The following is a 14,155-nucleotide window of genomic DNA, read 5'->3' on the forward strand; positions in this document are numbered from 1 at the left end:
ACCATCCTTTAGGCCATTAGACAAAATTTGATTTTATAAGTAGCTTAAAGGTGAGAGAGAAAATTTTGAAAATCTATGTTCTTATACCTACATGTTTATTATTAAGGTATTGTATAATTTGTGCTTACATTGTAAAAAATGCTCCGAGCACTTAAGAATACTTTTGAAGAAAAATCATTTTGATTTTTGTGATTAAACTATGGTTTTCTGGTTCTCAGAATCTCGTTTTAGTTTTTCTTTGTACCTGTAGGTGTCTCCCTAAGCCTAGGATTATTCCATATCCTTGAAACATGATTTGAAATGATGCCCATCCTAGAGACTCATAGGTGTTATAAACACTCTCAGAAAAAGCACGTCTCTTTAAAAATCTGCTTAGATGCACCTAATGTCGTTCTTTATGATCTATGGTTAGTGAAACTCAGTGTTGATCACTGTTCATGAACCATGCTGCATCTGTGTTAAAATGGTTAGTTCATTAGCAATGAAGCTACAATATGACCTTGGATATGAGATGATTATTAAATTTCAGTAAATCCATCCATAATTCAAACTGACTAATTTTGTTAGTCATTCTTCATGGCCTATTTCCTCCCTCTGCATTCAAACCTTTTACTGTTACAGTGACCTTCTCTTCCATTTACCATGAAGTCGGGCATGATAAAAGTCATTTACACATAAGAGGATCACATATTCCCCTGAAGTCTTTCTAAAAAAGAGTAATGCAGCCCTGGCTGGTGTGGCTCAGTTGGTTGGAGCATTGTCCTATAACTGAAGAGTTTTGGGTTTGATTCTCAGGGCACATACCTAAGTTGCAGTTTCTATCCCCCATCCTGGCTCATATTGGGAGGCAATCAAATGTTGCTTCTGTTTTGTATCTGTGTTTCCATTCCTCTTTTCCTTCCTTCGTCAAAGAACAATGAGAAAATGTCCTTGGGTGAGCATAAAAGTAAATAAAAAGAAATGCAGAATTTAATAATTTCTTTCAGGGTTATTCTAATAATTTGTTTCTGAAATCATGAAATATTAATTTAGAGAAATGCCATGAAACCATGTCATATATTTTTTAAAGATTTTATTTATTTTTAGAGGGGAAGGGAGGGAGAGAGGAGAGAAACATCAATGTGTGGTAGCCTCTAGCGCAGCCCCCACTGGGGACCTGGCCTGCAACCCAGGCATGTGCCCTGACTGGAAATGAAACCGGTGACCCTTTGGTTTGCAGGCTGGCACTCAATCCACTGAGCCACACCAGCGAGGGCTTGTGTCATATATTTATTGGCTGAATATCATTTGTTAAATTCTAATATCCTCTTACTTTTGGAAAATGAAAACATACAAGATTTTATTGTTTTAGCAAAACTTTACATCGCCAATAAGCATTACATATGTCTATAGCAAAAAAAAAAAAAAGGCGTTTCTTGTTCAATTCTGTGACTGGAAAGCTTAGACTAGGGCTTTCTTGGGGGCGGGGTGGAAGAGTAGAGTAACAGTGATGACAATCTACTGTTTTCTAGACTGTCTTTGCCAAGACTTCCGTCTGTCCTATTTTCACCTTTAGTTTTGTCATTCTCATTAGACCGTATGGTCATCAGACCAATTTTAATGATAATTTTCTGTCAGAATAAATTTAGTAAGTTTTGAAGGACACTCAGCAGATGGCCCTTTTTGCCCCAACCTATTTTTTGGTTTAAGACATCAAGACCTGTAAAAATATTTTTTTAAATTGCAAATATATCTGCTAAAAGCCTAATGTCAAATGGAGCATTTAAGCTTGTTCTAAAAGCATTGACTGAGAGGCCGCTGCTCACCGTGCACAGGTTGTGCACTGCCCAGCTCCGGGAGAGCTGCTGCCTCTGTTGTCACGCACCTTCCTGTTGCAGCTTTGCTTGCTCTGTGCTGCAGCTTTCCATCTTAAATAAGGGTAATGACAGAGCCCACATAAAATGTTTATTTTAAGGATTAAATGATGTAATGCGTGGAACCTGCTGTAAACTGTGCAACATACAGTAGGAAGACCAGTAAGTATTTTCTATTGCAATTATAATATTTTATGCTAGCCTTTGAAAATAAAAATACATGCATATGACAGTTTTTCTCAAGGAGCAGGTAGCCAATTTGCAGAAGATGAATTCATAAGAAGACTTTGACATGTTGTAAAGGAGGTCTCCACGTAGTGTTCCGAGAACACAAAGAGTTGTTAATTTTCTCCTGGGAGAAAATTAAAGGTACAAAGAGGAGACAACACCTGGAGCCTAAAACATGGAGGGAGTGTCAGTGGGCAGAGGTACGAGTATATGTAACAGAAGTATCAGCAAACAGCATCAGGGAAATGGGAGCAGTAGATGAGGTTGAAGCATGAAATTCATGATAAATCTGAAATGTGGGATATGGATTTTATCAGTTATTAATATCAATGTGGATTCTTTTTAAAATCAGTTTCCTCCAGGTAGCTTGCTGATTTCAAGTAGGAGGTATTTGTCTATTACTGAAGTAGAAAAATAATTCTATATTATCGCCTTTAAAAATACTCTGAACTATAAGACTTTTTTCCCTCATGTGCTTCCTATAACTATGGCCTTTGTGACAGATAACTCTCTCTCGAATGCCAATGAAATAGGGGAAAGGGGGAAATTTTGCCATTTCCTTTTTTTGCCTAAGATTGGCCAAGACTTCTGTGATTAGGGAGGTATTTCTCAAATTGTGGCTGATGGCCCACATTATGATTGCTTACCAAAAATTAGCTAAGAATAGACCCCTTTCAATCCATTTTGTAAACTCCATACTCAAACCCAGGATCATTGTGCTAAGTATACTATTAGTTACTTAGGGATCTGTCAATAGATTACTGGAAAATCATTCCATTGGGGTAAAAACAAACTTTTTAAGTATGTGCCTTGCATATGCAGTAAGACCTCATTTAACGTTATCAAAAAAATTCTTGGAAACTATGACTTTAAGCAAAATGATATAAGATGAAAACCACAATTTTACCACAGGCTAATTGATATAAACAACAGTTAAGTTCTTGCGTCATATTTCTAGTCACTAAAACATCACCAAACTTCTAAATAAAGACCCAAAACATGTCTAATATTAAACACTGAAATAAATGTGTGATATACACACATTTAAGAAAGGTTAATAAAAACAAGATAATTATTTTCCAACCTGCTATTCCAGTTCAGGGCTGTGGGTGGCAGAGCCCATCCTGGCAGCTCAAGGTGCAAGGCTGGACACCCTGGACAGGATGCCTTCCATCACAGGGCCGCTCACCCCTCCCCCAAACCCCCACTCACATTCAATCAGCTAGGACAAATAGGACCTGCCATTTCACCTAATGTGCACATCTGTGGAATGTGGGAGGAAATCAGACTGCCTGGAGAAAAGACACGAGGGAGAGTGTGGAAATTCCACATGAACAGTGGCCATGGCCAGGAACTGATTGTTTTCCCTCACCAACGTCATAATGAAACAACATTGAATGAAAGGATATTATTTAAGGACCTGCTGTATTTGAATTGGCAGCAACCATTCATAAAATGGCTCAGAGATGGTGTCTGCAATAGGCCAAAAAACTAAAACAAGCTGTTCACCGCCTTTTCAGGTGAGAGAATTCAATCGCTTGCTATTTTGGCTTACCCAAATAAAGAGGCATTTCTCTCAAAACCTAAGGGACTAGAGGATTAGAGAATTTATTATGATCATCAAGCAAAGAACCAGGAGCAGAAAGGGATTTTTTGTGTGTTTGTTTCAAGAGTCAAAGTGACCTTTCTGTTCTCCAAAATGCCAGACCTTATTATAGAAGACATTTAAGATCATTCTAGACTTCCATTTGCTAAGACTCCAGCAAAGGGTTCTTTAACCATCTAATTGTTAGCCAATTCGTGGGTATGAATCACTCTTCAGTGGACTAAAAATGGTTTTGTGAAATATCTTTCCTCCATCGTTTTTATGAGGATGTGGTATTTTATTCAGTAAAATTTTATGACTCATCAGTATCTCTATTCAGCTAGACAACAGATTTGTAGATTAATAGGAAAATAATCCACAAGTACGATTTCAAAGATTGTCCCGAAAAATACATTCTTGCATACATGGTGGTGCTGGAAATTCTTTTAACAGTAGACAGCATCTTCAATTCCAGTTAGAATTGAGAGTAAACCAGGAATAACTCTTGGAGAGGTATTGACAATCTGTATTACTCTTTTTACACACACATTTTCATCTGGAAGAGATTATAAAGGAGCTAAGTGTGTGAAAAAAGACATGTAATAATAGGTAAATAGAAGGTCAATGACAGAACTAGTGGAAGGGGCAAAGAAGAAGGGAAGATTAGGGCACAGAAAAATGGGATTTTCTGAACAATGTAAAATGGCAGCAAAGTTTCTTTTAATCACCTTTTAATGTGTACAGTTCATGCTTTCATTTGCCCTAGCATGGCTTCACAGAGCCCAGATTTGGTTCAAGAACAAGGCAAGCCCAACATATGTGTCACGAACACTTCCTGAAGAGAATATCAACAGGAACTATGTTCTCCAGAGGGAACCAAGAGTGGAAAGAAAATAGTAACCTAAGGAATACTGCACATATGCCTCCTCTGTATAGACATTTCTGCTGTTAAAATCTCTGTTTTCATTAAATACAATAATTTGAGTATTTTAACAGGTGTGTATTTGTATGTGTGTGTGTGCATGAACATGGGCAAGCAGGGCTAAAAGAAAACATTTTTTATTTTATATCTTTGCTGTGGGTCCTATAAATGGCGGTGAAGATGTGTAAGTGATGCAGAAGTAACCTAATTATGGGTATTGATGGGTCTTCCTATTTCTAAGATTCTGATTCCAATTTAGAAATACACTTCCCTTTCCTGCTGTCTGTCCACTTGGTCAAGCGTCCACTCTAGGCTTTTATGGTTGTGGACCCAGGGTAGCATCTTGGTGAACTGCAGAAAGAGGAAGGACTTGGATATGAGGCTGATCCATGTTCTAGTTCTGTTTTGGCCCTTTACCAGATGTGGGATGCTAGGCAAGTTATCTATTTGTCCTGCTAAGCCTCAGACTTCTTAATACTTTAATACACTCTTTGAATGTTTTTTTATTTGGATGTGTGTCAGAGTAAACACTGAAGAAGATTAGTTTTACTTCCCTTAGGGAGAGAGAGAAAAAATGTGTGGGTTATCCAATCAGTGAACAAAATTCTTCACTCAGCTAAGATAAAGTAAAAAAAGATTGTCTATTTTATCTTGACTACTACAGATATTGGAGGACACTAGTACATAAGGTATGATATTTATTTAGTCTATTTCCAAGGTGTGGATTTGTGACATATAGAAATCTATAGCAGCGCATCCAAAATAAGTTCTGCAAATGGATTTGATTTGAGTCACCTTGTCAGTTTAAAAACAATATCATAAATATAAATGACAAAGTCCCAAGGAAAGGCAACAGACATGCCACTTTGCTAGCTTTCAGAAAACCTAATTTCCCATGCAATCTCTAGTGCATTAAAAAAATGAAATGTAACATCAGTGTTGAAGGGTGTCTCCATATGGCCTTTTATTAGCTACTGAGGAGGCTGCGTCTCTTCTCCATCAACTGCACACATTGCAACAATTTTCACCTTTATAAGCAATAGGCTATCAATGTTGCATGAGTTACTAAATGACACTTGGAGGGCTGTTCCTTGAAATATTTGCTGAAATGCCATGTGTGTGGCATAGTTCATGTGGCCACAAATGTAGATTTGCTCTATTTACCTGAAGGTTAGACAATGTTGATTTGAAATCGTGGAAGCTTCACAGGTGAAATCTGGAATTGGCCCCTGTACATGGAGGGCAGGGGGAGATGGAAGGAGCAGCAGACTTGTCCCAATTGGTAGATGGCACTTTTAATAAGCAAGGGAACTTACTAAGTTTTTCTTGGGCAGCCACAAGACAAGTTAGATCTTCACACTAGAATCTTAAAAGTTTACATAGAGGCCTTTACTGGGTTCAGTTGCATATACCGTTCAATGGTCTCAACAGCATCTTACTCTCTGAAGGCGAAGCCCTTGAGACAGCTCCAGCTGTGGAACAGTGGGCACAACATACATTCCAAGGACGGGGGCAGTTGTGGGGGAGCCTCCGATTGCCTGAGCTGGGTTTGGGGGTCAGCTGGTGGTCATGTTCTCTTAATAATCTCCTCCAACAGGGGGATAGTCCAGAAAATATAAGGAACTGACTGAAACAACAGTGCAGAAGGCCCAGGATACCCTGAGTATCCTTAGAATACAGGAAAATCTAGTTCCTCATTCTCGGAGCAGTGGATGGCGGACTGCAGCGGCCGGTGCAGCCCCGGACCTGACACGGACAAGCGCAGCTCCCTCGTATTCAGCATTGCCAAGGATTGTGACATTTCCCCTTAGACGATCCTCTCCTTTCTCCTTTTCTAACTGAAGAGAAAGCTGACCCTGAGAAGTAACGTGCTGAAGGTTTCACAGGCAAGTTGTGGTGAGCAATGATTGAGCCCTCCGCCGTCCGTATTAAGCTGACAGTGTAGGACAGAATAAATTGTTGGCAGTCCCTGCTCTGCCCTGGGGCCAGAACTCACCTTTGTCTTCTGTTTATCCTAGGAAATTCTCCATTATCTCTCTTCCATCTCTCCCTAGTCTTCCCGTTTCAGGCTGTCCTACCTGTTTTCAGATAAGAGACTCCTGGACCTGGCCCTTCTGGGTCAGTCCTGCCATGTCACCACTTACGTACAGATACGAAACCTTTCCCTCAAGCCCCACAATACTGAAATACTTATGAAAAATGTGAAAAGTCCTGTATCCCAGTCTCCAGATATGTTCACTATTAAATATTATATGTGAATAATTTATATATATTTGTACATTGTTTTTATATAAATGAGACAATTCTATATGTATGGTTCTTTAAATTGCATTTTATAAAAGTTTAATGTGTTGTGTCAGTACAAATAGATCTATCCCATTTTTTTAAATTCTCCATGGCATTCAAAACTACAGTTATAAAACAACCTTTTTACTGATGAACATTCGGGTTGCTTCAGTGAGTGCACCGATCTTCTTGTTTATTTCAAACTGACTCCCAGAACTGAGATTGTCGGTTCAATGCTTGTTAGCATTAATACTCATTGTTCTGCTAAACAATAGAAGCCTTCCCTCCATGCTCAAGCTGTGAAGGGAAAAGCGGTAATAGTATGCCAGCATGGTCATTCTTGATGGTCATAAAAGAGTGAGTGTGGTGGCCATGCTCCAGGTGAGCAGTAACCAGGTGAAGTCCTTGGTCCATTCCCTCAGATGGCTTTATCTGTGTCCATCTCTCCTAAGACAGGTAGAATCTCTACTGTTCAGAACTTTGAAGTACAAGAGAAACCTCATTTATGGAGGCCTCCCAAAAACAAAGCAAGTAAAACTTGGTTATTCCTTAATGTTACCTTGAGTTGGAAACAAAAAGGGATTGTTTCGGAAACACACTTTGGTTGGCTGTTTGTCTTTTGGAGTTAGGCTACTTTCATTTCCTGCCTTATTGGGAAAACCAATATGTTTCCCTATTGGGGTTTTCCCAATAAGGCAGCAAGACTCATAAAAATAAGAGAGTCTAGTGTTCCTGATATTGGGTCAAGAATTTCCCAAAACACCAAGATGATTTACTCATGAAATTTGGGGCTTATTGTGGAGTTTTATTTTATAGAAGAGATCAGCGCTCCACAGTCTGAGGTGTCATTCAGAAGATAAATGCGAGGCAAGAGGCTCATGGTTTAGGCAGATGGAGAGATCCTGCAGGGCAGCGTTCACTGCATCCCGGCGGAGTCTGACTCCTTGGCAGGAGCTCGCAGGGGCCACAGAGTCGGGGATATTTAAATGCCCCATTCCTGTTTGGCTGCCTCCTTTGTATGCCTTGTTTCATGCAATTGCTCCCCTTGGCCAAAAGTCACTTAATTTCAAGTAAATTAGTAACTGATGTTTATGATGACACATGCAAGAGGCCATTCTCCATCCTCCCTTATCCATCAATTCCTACCTAGACGACCCTTTCCCCTGCTCTGTTAGCTTCCCCGTTCTATTCTTCCATAGACTCCAGTCTCTATTATTATATCTCTGTTGATACATTGCCTCCACTTGTAGCACCTATTTTCTTGTTCACTATCCTGTCTTCAAGGTGAAGGGAAGATGCCGCCTCCTCCCTGAAGTCTGTCTATATGCTTGATCTTTCCCCATGTATTCATGGAGCATTGAGCTTCATATTCAGCATTTACTAACTGGTATTATATAACTCTGCCCTTAGAAGGTAGAGACTATGTTTAATTCACATTGATTCTCTTCACAGTCTAAACAGAGTCAGTAGGTGCCCAATAAATACTGTGGAATTAATATCCTCAGCTCATTTTACATTCGTGGCCTCTGTCTTAGAATTTACCCATTTATTGGCTGCTAATTTTTTCTTGTTCACTCATTTCCTCATTTCCTAGGCCGTGAATTTATTTTTGGTAGTGATCTGGCTATGTAGTGTCTGGATTCCCTGATTCAGCTTCTAGTCTTAAAGTCTCTATTTTGGGTCTGCCTGATGTCCATGGTGTTCACTGCTAGACTTAGGAAGTTGTAGAAGGCTTCATTTGCACTACATTACTAGTCTTTTTCCATACTGAGATTTACTTTCTTCATTAAAAATATGGAGTTATTTAATCTATTTTGCAAGATAATGTGAAGATTAAGTGAAGTAATTCATTAGAAAGTGCTTTGTGAATTGTTAATTGCCATACAAAATGATGTTATTAATAGGCAATCATAAACTCTTTGGAAATGTACCTTATACTGTGCGACAGGTTGTGTTCTTTCCTCAAGTACGAGCTCTCTGCACCCTACAAGTTCTGTCATACTTTCTTGACTGAAAATGCCTAAGTACTTACTTTGCCACATCTTTAGTAGTTAGGACTTGGGCAGTGAGCCCAATTGTAGCCAATGCGACTTGAGTGGAAGCAGATTCTGTGGATTCTCAGCAGGGAAATATTTAACTCCCTGATTTAAAAAAAATTCATGAAAATAAAACCTCCTGTTTTGTGCCTTCCTGTGGTTGCTGGGAGCTACGATGGCTGTCTTGCCAGCCAGACGAGAAAAGCCAAAAATGAGAGCCAGTAACCTAAGGGTGCAGAGTTGAAAGCTGCGAGAACATGGCCTTTCATTCTATTGTTGAGTGGCTACACAGACTCTGAAACTGCCTCGCCTCCAGAACTTTAGTTTTGGGGGAAAAGAACTGCCTTACCAATTAAACCAGTTTTAGCTGCATAGAATATGTTCCTTGCACCCAATGAATTCTAACTAATACAGGGTGGGGCAAAAGTAGGTTTACGATTGTGAGTACATGAAACAGAGTTTAATCTTGTATTGTTTTTTATTCATTATTTTATTATTTTCCGTATGAACAACTCTAAACCTATTTTTGGCCCACACTGTACATAATTCTATTGTATTTTTCACAGTGTCAAGACCAAGTTAGGTTTTTAAATACTTTCTGTTTAATTACAATTATATTTATCTTCATCGCATATTTTTGTGAAGTGGTTACTCATGTTCTTAGACATCTTGCAAAAGCAAAGAAATTGCATCCCAGGAAAACAAAGACCGATTGTTCAGATTATATGAACATGTCATTAGCAGGACTCTACGAGGCCCAAGGTCTAAAATAACTAGACTTAAAACAAAAGCAGACAACTATAGACAAGATAAAAAGATTCAGCAAAAATGAAAACTGATCCAGGACAGTGCTTCTGATTGTGGCTCTGCAGACTGCAAATGCGAAGCTTCATGGCTTTTTGCTTGAATGACCCCCGCACTTGCTTTATTGTGGTAACTGCTTGGTTCTTTACTTCTTTCTCCTCCTCTTTCTCATTCCCATGTTGATGTATCAGATTTAGGTAATTTAATGGGCTATATAATAATTTAAATTTCGAGAGACTTACTACACATATGCTCAGAAATACTCAGAGTACATGCATTCTAAGGAAACTGTCTTTAGAAAATCCCAAGGCTGTTACTGAAAATCTGTGTCACCAAAAATAATCCATCTAAAAAAATTTTTTTAATCAGGCTACAACCATACTATAAATGACATCAAATACATTTTACCAATTGAATAATCTTCATTGTTAAAATTTTGCTTCCTAATTCTATCCTAGCCAGCAATCAACTCTCAGCATGAAGGGAAAATATTACTTCAATGACTGACAAATGCCCTTATCAAGTGATTGTCCTGGGCTGGTAGCATTGATGGCAGGAGATGTGGCCGGTCATTAGTGGCTACGATAGTTTTGTGACCCATGAAATTGCGTAGTAGTGTAGTGATTGTCCGCAGGAATGGCCCCAAATGAAGGCTCTGATTTCAACTATACTAGGAGACCTCTGACACCTCCTTTCAAACATTAGAACAGGGCCTCTAACATTGAAAGCTCCCCAAAGTGACAGATGGAATTTCAGATGTCCAAGGGCCTGGCTTTCCTTCTCTCATAATTAATATTGCTGCCAAATTCAGTAGTTTTATTGTCTAGTATGGAGACTCACAATTATTGAAGTGAGTCATACTGTTCAATTAGGCAGAGGGAGGACACAGGTGTGAGCAGAAGGGTGTGAAACAAGGGAACACAGATGATAACATACACATTTGTGATGGAAACCCGGTCTGCTAAAACTGCCTGACTCAGAAGCATGTCCACAGCTGAGAAATCTCCAGTCCCAGGGTTGGGTGGGGAGAGGGCTCTTAAGAGTGCCCTCCCACTGTGACCTTGCATTTGCATAATGCAAGACTGACATCAAGGGGAGATGGTTGGCATAGGTCCCAAGCACTGTTAGCCTCTCAGGCAACTCTGTCATTTCATTTCATCTTCTAACAGTGGAAAGCACAGGTTGGTAGCTTCCTCCGTGTTAACTGCGCTACAGCTGGAAGAGTTGTAATGTCGGAAATGGCCAGGAGAGGTCAGCATTCAGGAAGATTTGGCTCACTGCCTGGCTATTCCGCCAAGAAAGCCAGAGGAAAACGTTGCTGGGGGGTGGGGTTGGCGGGGGCGAGTATGTGGGGGTGGGAATAGGTGCGGGTAGGCAGAAGAGGGGATAATGGGGATAGAAAGAGACTTTCGTTTGGGCCATTGGTGCATGGTGCAATTTACAGAGGATGTTTTGTTGAGTTTTACACTTGAAACCTGCATGGTTTTGTGAACCAATGTCACGCCAATGAATTCAGTTAAAAAAAGAAAGTGATAGGAATCTCTGACACAGAGAGGAATCACGGTTTTCTCTCAGGGACTTGAGAATGCAATAGGATTTTGGTTGGTATGCATGGTAGGGTTTCCATGGGCCTTGTCTTTTCCTTTGTGGCCAAGACTACAGCTACTTATTTTCTCTGTAACTGTCTGTCTCTTACTACCCCTATTTATCCTTGAAATTTATACTATTTTTCCTTCCTTATGCTTCTGTTGTTAATGATTTTGCAATTTACATAATATTTACATGTGTCTGTCTGATACACACATATAAGACAGATATACACATATACAAGTATGCACATAACATGATTAGATTTGTTTTTGACAATGTTTATCCTAAAATTTCCAACTAACATTACGCACTTTGTTATGTCTTTAAATGCTTTTGGAAAACAGAACCGTAATGACTGTTTGCTATTCCATTGACTGGGTATAAGTAATTCAGGGGTAATTGTTGAGCTTTTAATATTGTTTAGAGTGGTGTCTACTTGACTCCAAGCCCTTCCTCTGTAGGCAGAGGCAAGCTAACCTGCTTTCTGTGTTTTGAGGACAGAAAATCAAGGACGCAGCTTAGTACAATAGAAATTGCTTGGGATCTGTGCTCAGCTGATCTGGATTTCCATCAGCAGTCTACCCTGTCCTAGTTTTCTCACATATAAAAATAAGATTAATACTATATACTTTGTAAGGTTATTATGCTTCTTCTTAAGTTATAAGGTTATTGAGGAAATAAATTAAACATTGGCAAAGAAATGGCATTTAGAAAGGTCCAAAAAAATGTGCTATCAGAGTTAAAAGAACTTTTCCTTTTTAAACCAAAATGATTAAAATTGGAGGGAAACTAAACAATAATGTCTGCCTCAGTTAGGGTTCTTGCTTACAAAATATAGAAACCAATTCTGACTAAATGGAATTAGCTGAGAGGACAATACATAGATCTCTGAGTTTAAGGGAGGACTGAGGAAAGGCTCCATGAGTGGACCAAAATTGGGAGCTATGACACAGCCAGAATTCTGTCCTACACAGAGTTTGCTGGTAGTGTCTCCTGCCCCATTATTAGTGGAAACTAGGCTCGAGGGCTTCAGTCCCTATTGCCACCACCATCTTCATCCTCAGACACTCTGCTATGACTTAGCTTTCAACTTCATCACAGCTGCTCTGAGCAAACACTAATTCCTTAATTTCTTTCAACAATGTTTTATAGTTTTTAGAAGCAATAGTTTACACTTATGTTAAATTTATTCTTAAATATTTTATTTTTATGATTCTATTATAAATACTTTGTTTTTTTCAATGTCACTATTTATTGCTATAAATACAGTTGGTTTTTCTACATTAATCTTGTGCCTTGCAAATCTGATGAATGCATTTATTGGATATTTAGTGGATTCCTTAGGATTTTCTATCTCCAAGATCATGTTATCTGAAAATGGAGAAAGTTTTACTTGTTCTTTTACAATCTGGTTTTTTAAATTCCATTTTCTTGCCTAGTTGCCCTGACTGGAACCTCCAATACGATGTTGAATAAAAGTGGTGAGAGTGGATGGACATATTCATCTTTTTCTTGATCTTAGGGGAAAAGCATTAATTTTTTCACTATGAAGTACTATATTAGTTTAGTTTTTCTGTAAGTGCCGTTCGTCAGCTTGAGAAAGTTTCCTTTCATTCTAGTTTGTTTAGTGTTTTTATCATGAAGGAGTATTGGGTTTTGTGAAATGCTTTCTTCTGCATCTGTTGAGATGATCATGTGGGTTAGAGCCTCAATTCTACTGATATGGTATATTATATTGATTTTTCAGATACTAAAGTACTTGGTCATGGTTTACAATTTTTTTTTTTGTGGATTCTGTTTGCTAGTATTTTATTGAGGTATTAATTTTCTCTTTAATTTTTTGTATTAGTTTCTCAAGGTTCAAAACCTCAGATTCTCAATCAGTATATCTGTTGGCTGATACTATATCTGACAGACATGCTCCAGCTGCCAAAAGGCTTGGAAAGATGATTTCTTTCCTTCCTTCCTCCCTTCCTTCCTTCCTTCCTTCCTTCCCTCCTCTGTTTCTTCTTTCCTTCCTTCTTTCCTTCCTTCCTTTCTGTAAGAGATGGAACCTCAAGTCTACTTTGAGAGATCCCTCAAATAGAAAAATGTTTGCATACTAGATATTCAAATATCAACAATGTTCATTATGCCACTCCATACAAACACCCACATTTTGGAAGTCATTTTTTTGTGTTATATACTTGTATTCATATTTATAAACATACAGTATAGTACCATGAAAGGGCAGGTTTATTTTTTCCATGAGGTAAATGAATCATACCCTGTTTTGCATTTCACTTTGATGTGTAGCCTCTTCAGTGCCTCTGGACTAACAATGTAGGCATGGGTAGAAGTTTAGTATCTAAAGTGCAAATGCCGTATGAGTTTACTCACATGTGGAATCTAATGAACTGAATCAAGAAGCAACATAGAGACAGACTCATTGATAGAGAGCAGGCTGACAGCTCTGGGGTAGGGGGTTAGGAGGTACAGGGATGAAGCAAAAAGAAAAAAGAACTCGTGGACATGGACAGCAGTGTGGAGATTGCAAGGGGACGGGGTATAAGGGGGATAAACGGCAATGGAAAAAAATACAATTTAAAAGAAGAAAAAAATAAAGTGCAGAAGTCAATGGTAGCATGTAGGATGATATTTTTGTAAAATGAATGTATTTCAAGTACAAAAGAATCTTTCGCTCTACTTTAATTCTCAAAGCAATTGCCAGCTTCTGGGTGAACCAGGTAACACCCCATCCCAGGAAGGCCAGTGGTCCTCTTTTATTCCCACTCAGTTTCCATGCTTCTGTATTAGTTCTTCCCTCTCACACCATCCTTCCACTCTCAACACACACCCCCAAGGGGACCGG

The sequence above is a fragment of the Pteronotus mesoamericanus genome, unplaced genomic scaffold, assembly GCF_021234165.1.
Source record: "Pteronotus mesoamericanus isolate MK-2021 breed Mesoamerican mustached bat unplaced genomic scaffold, CSHL_Meso_final contig_20, whole genome shotgun sequence".
In the NCBI taxonomy this organism is placed as follows: Eukaryota; Metazoa; Chordata; class Mammalia; order Chiroptera; family Mormoopidae; genus Pteronotus; species Pteronotus mesoamericanus.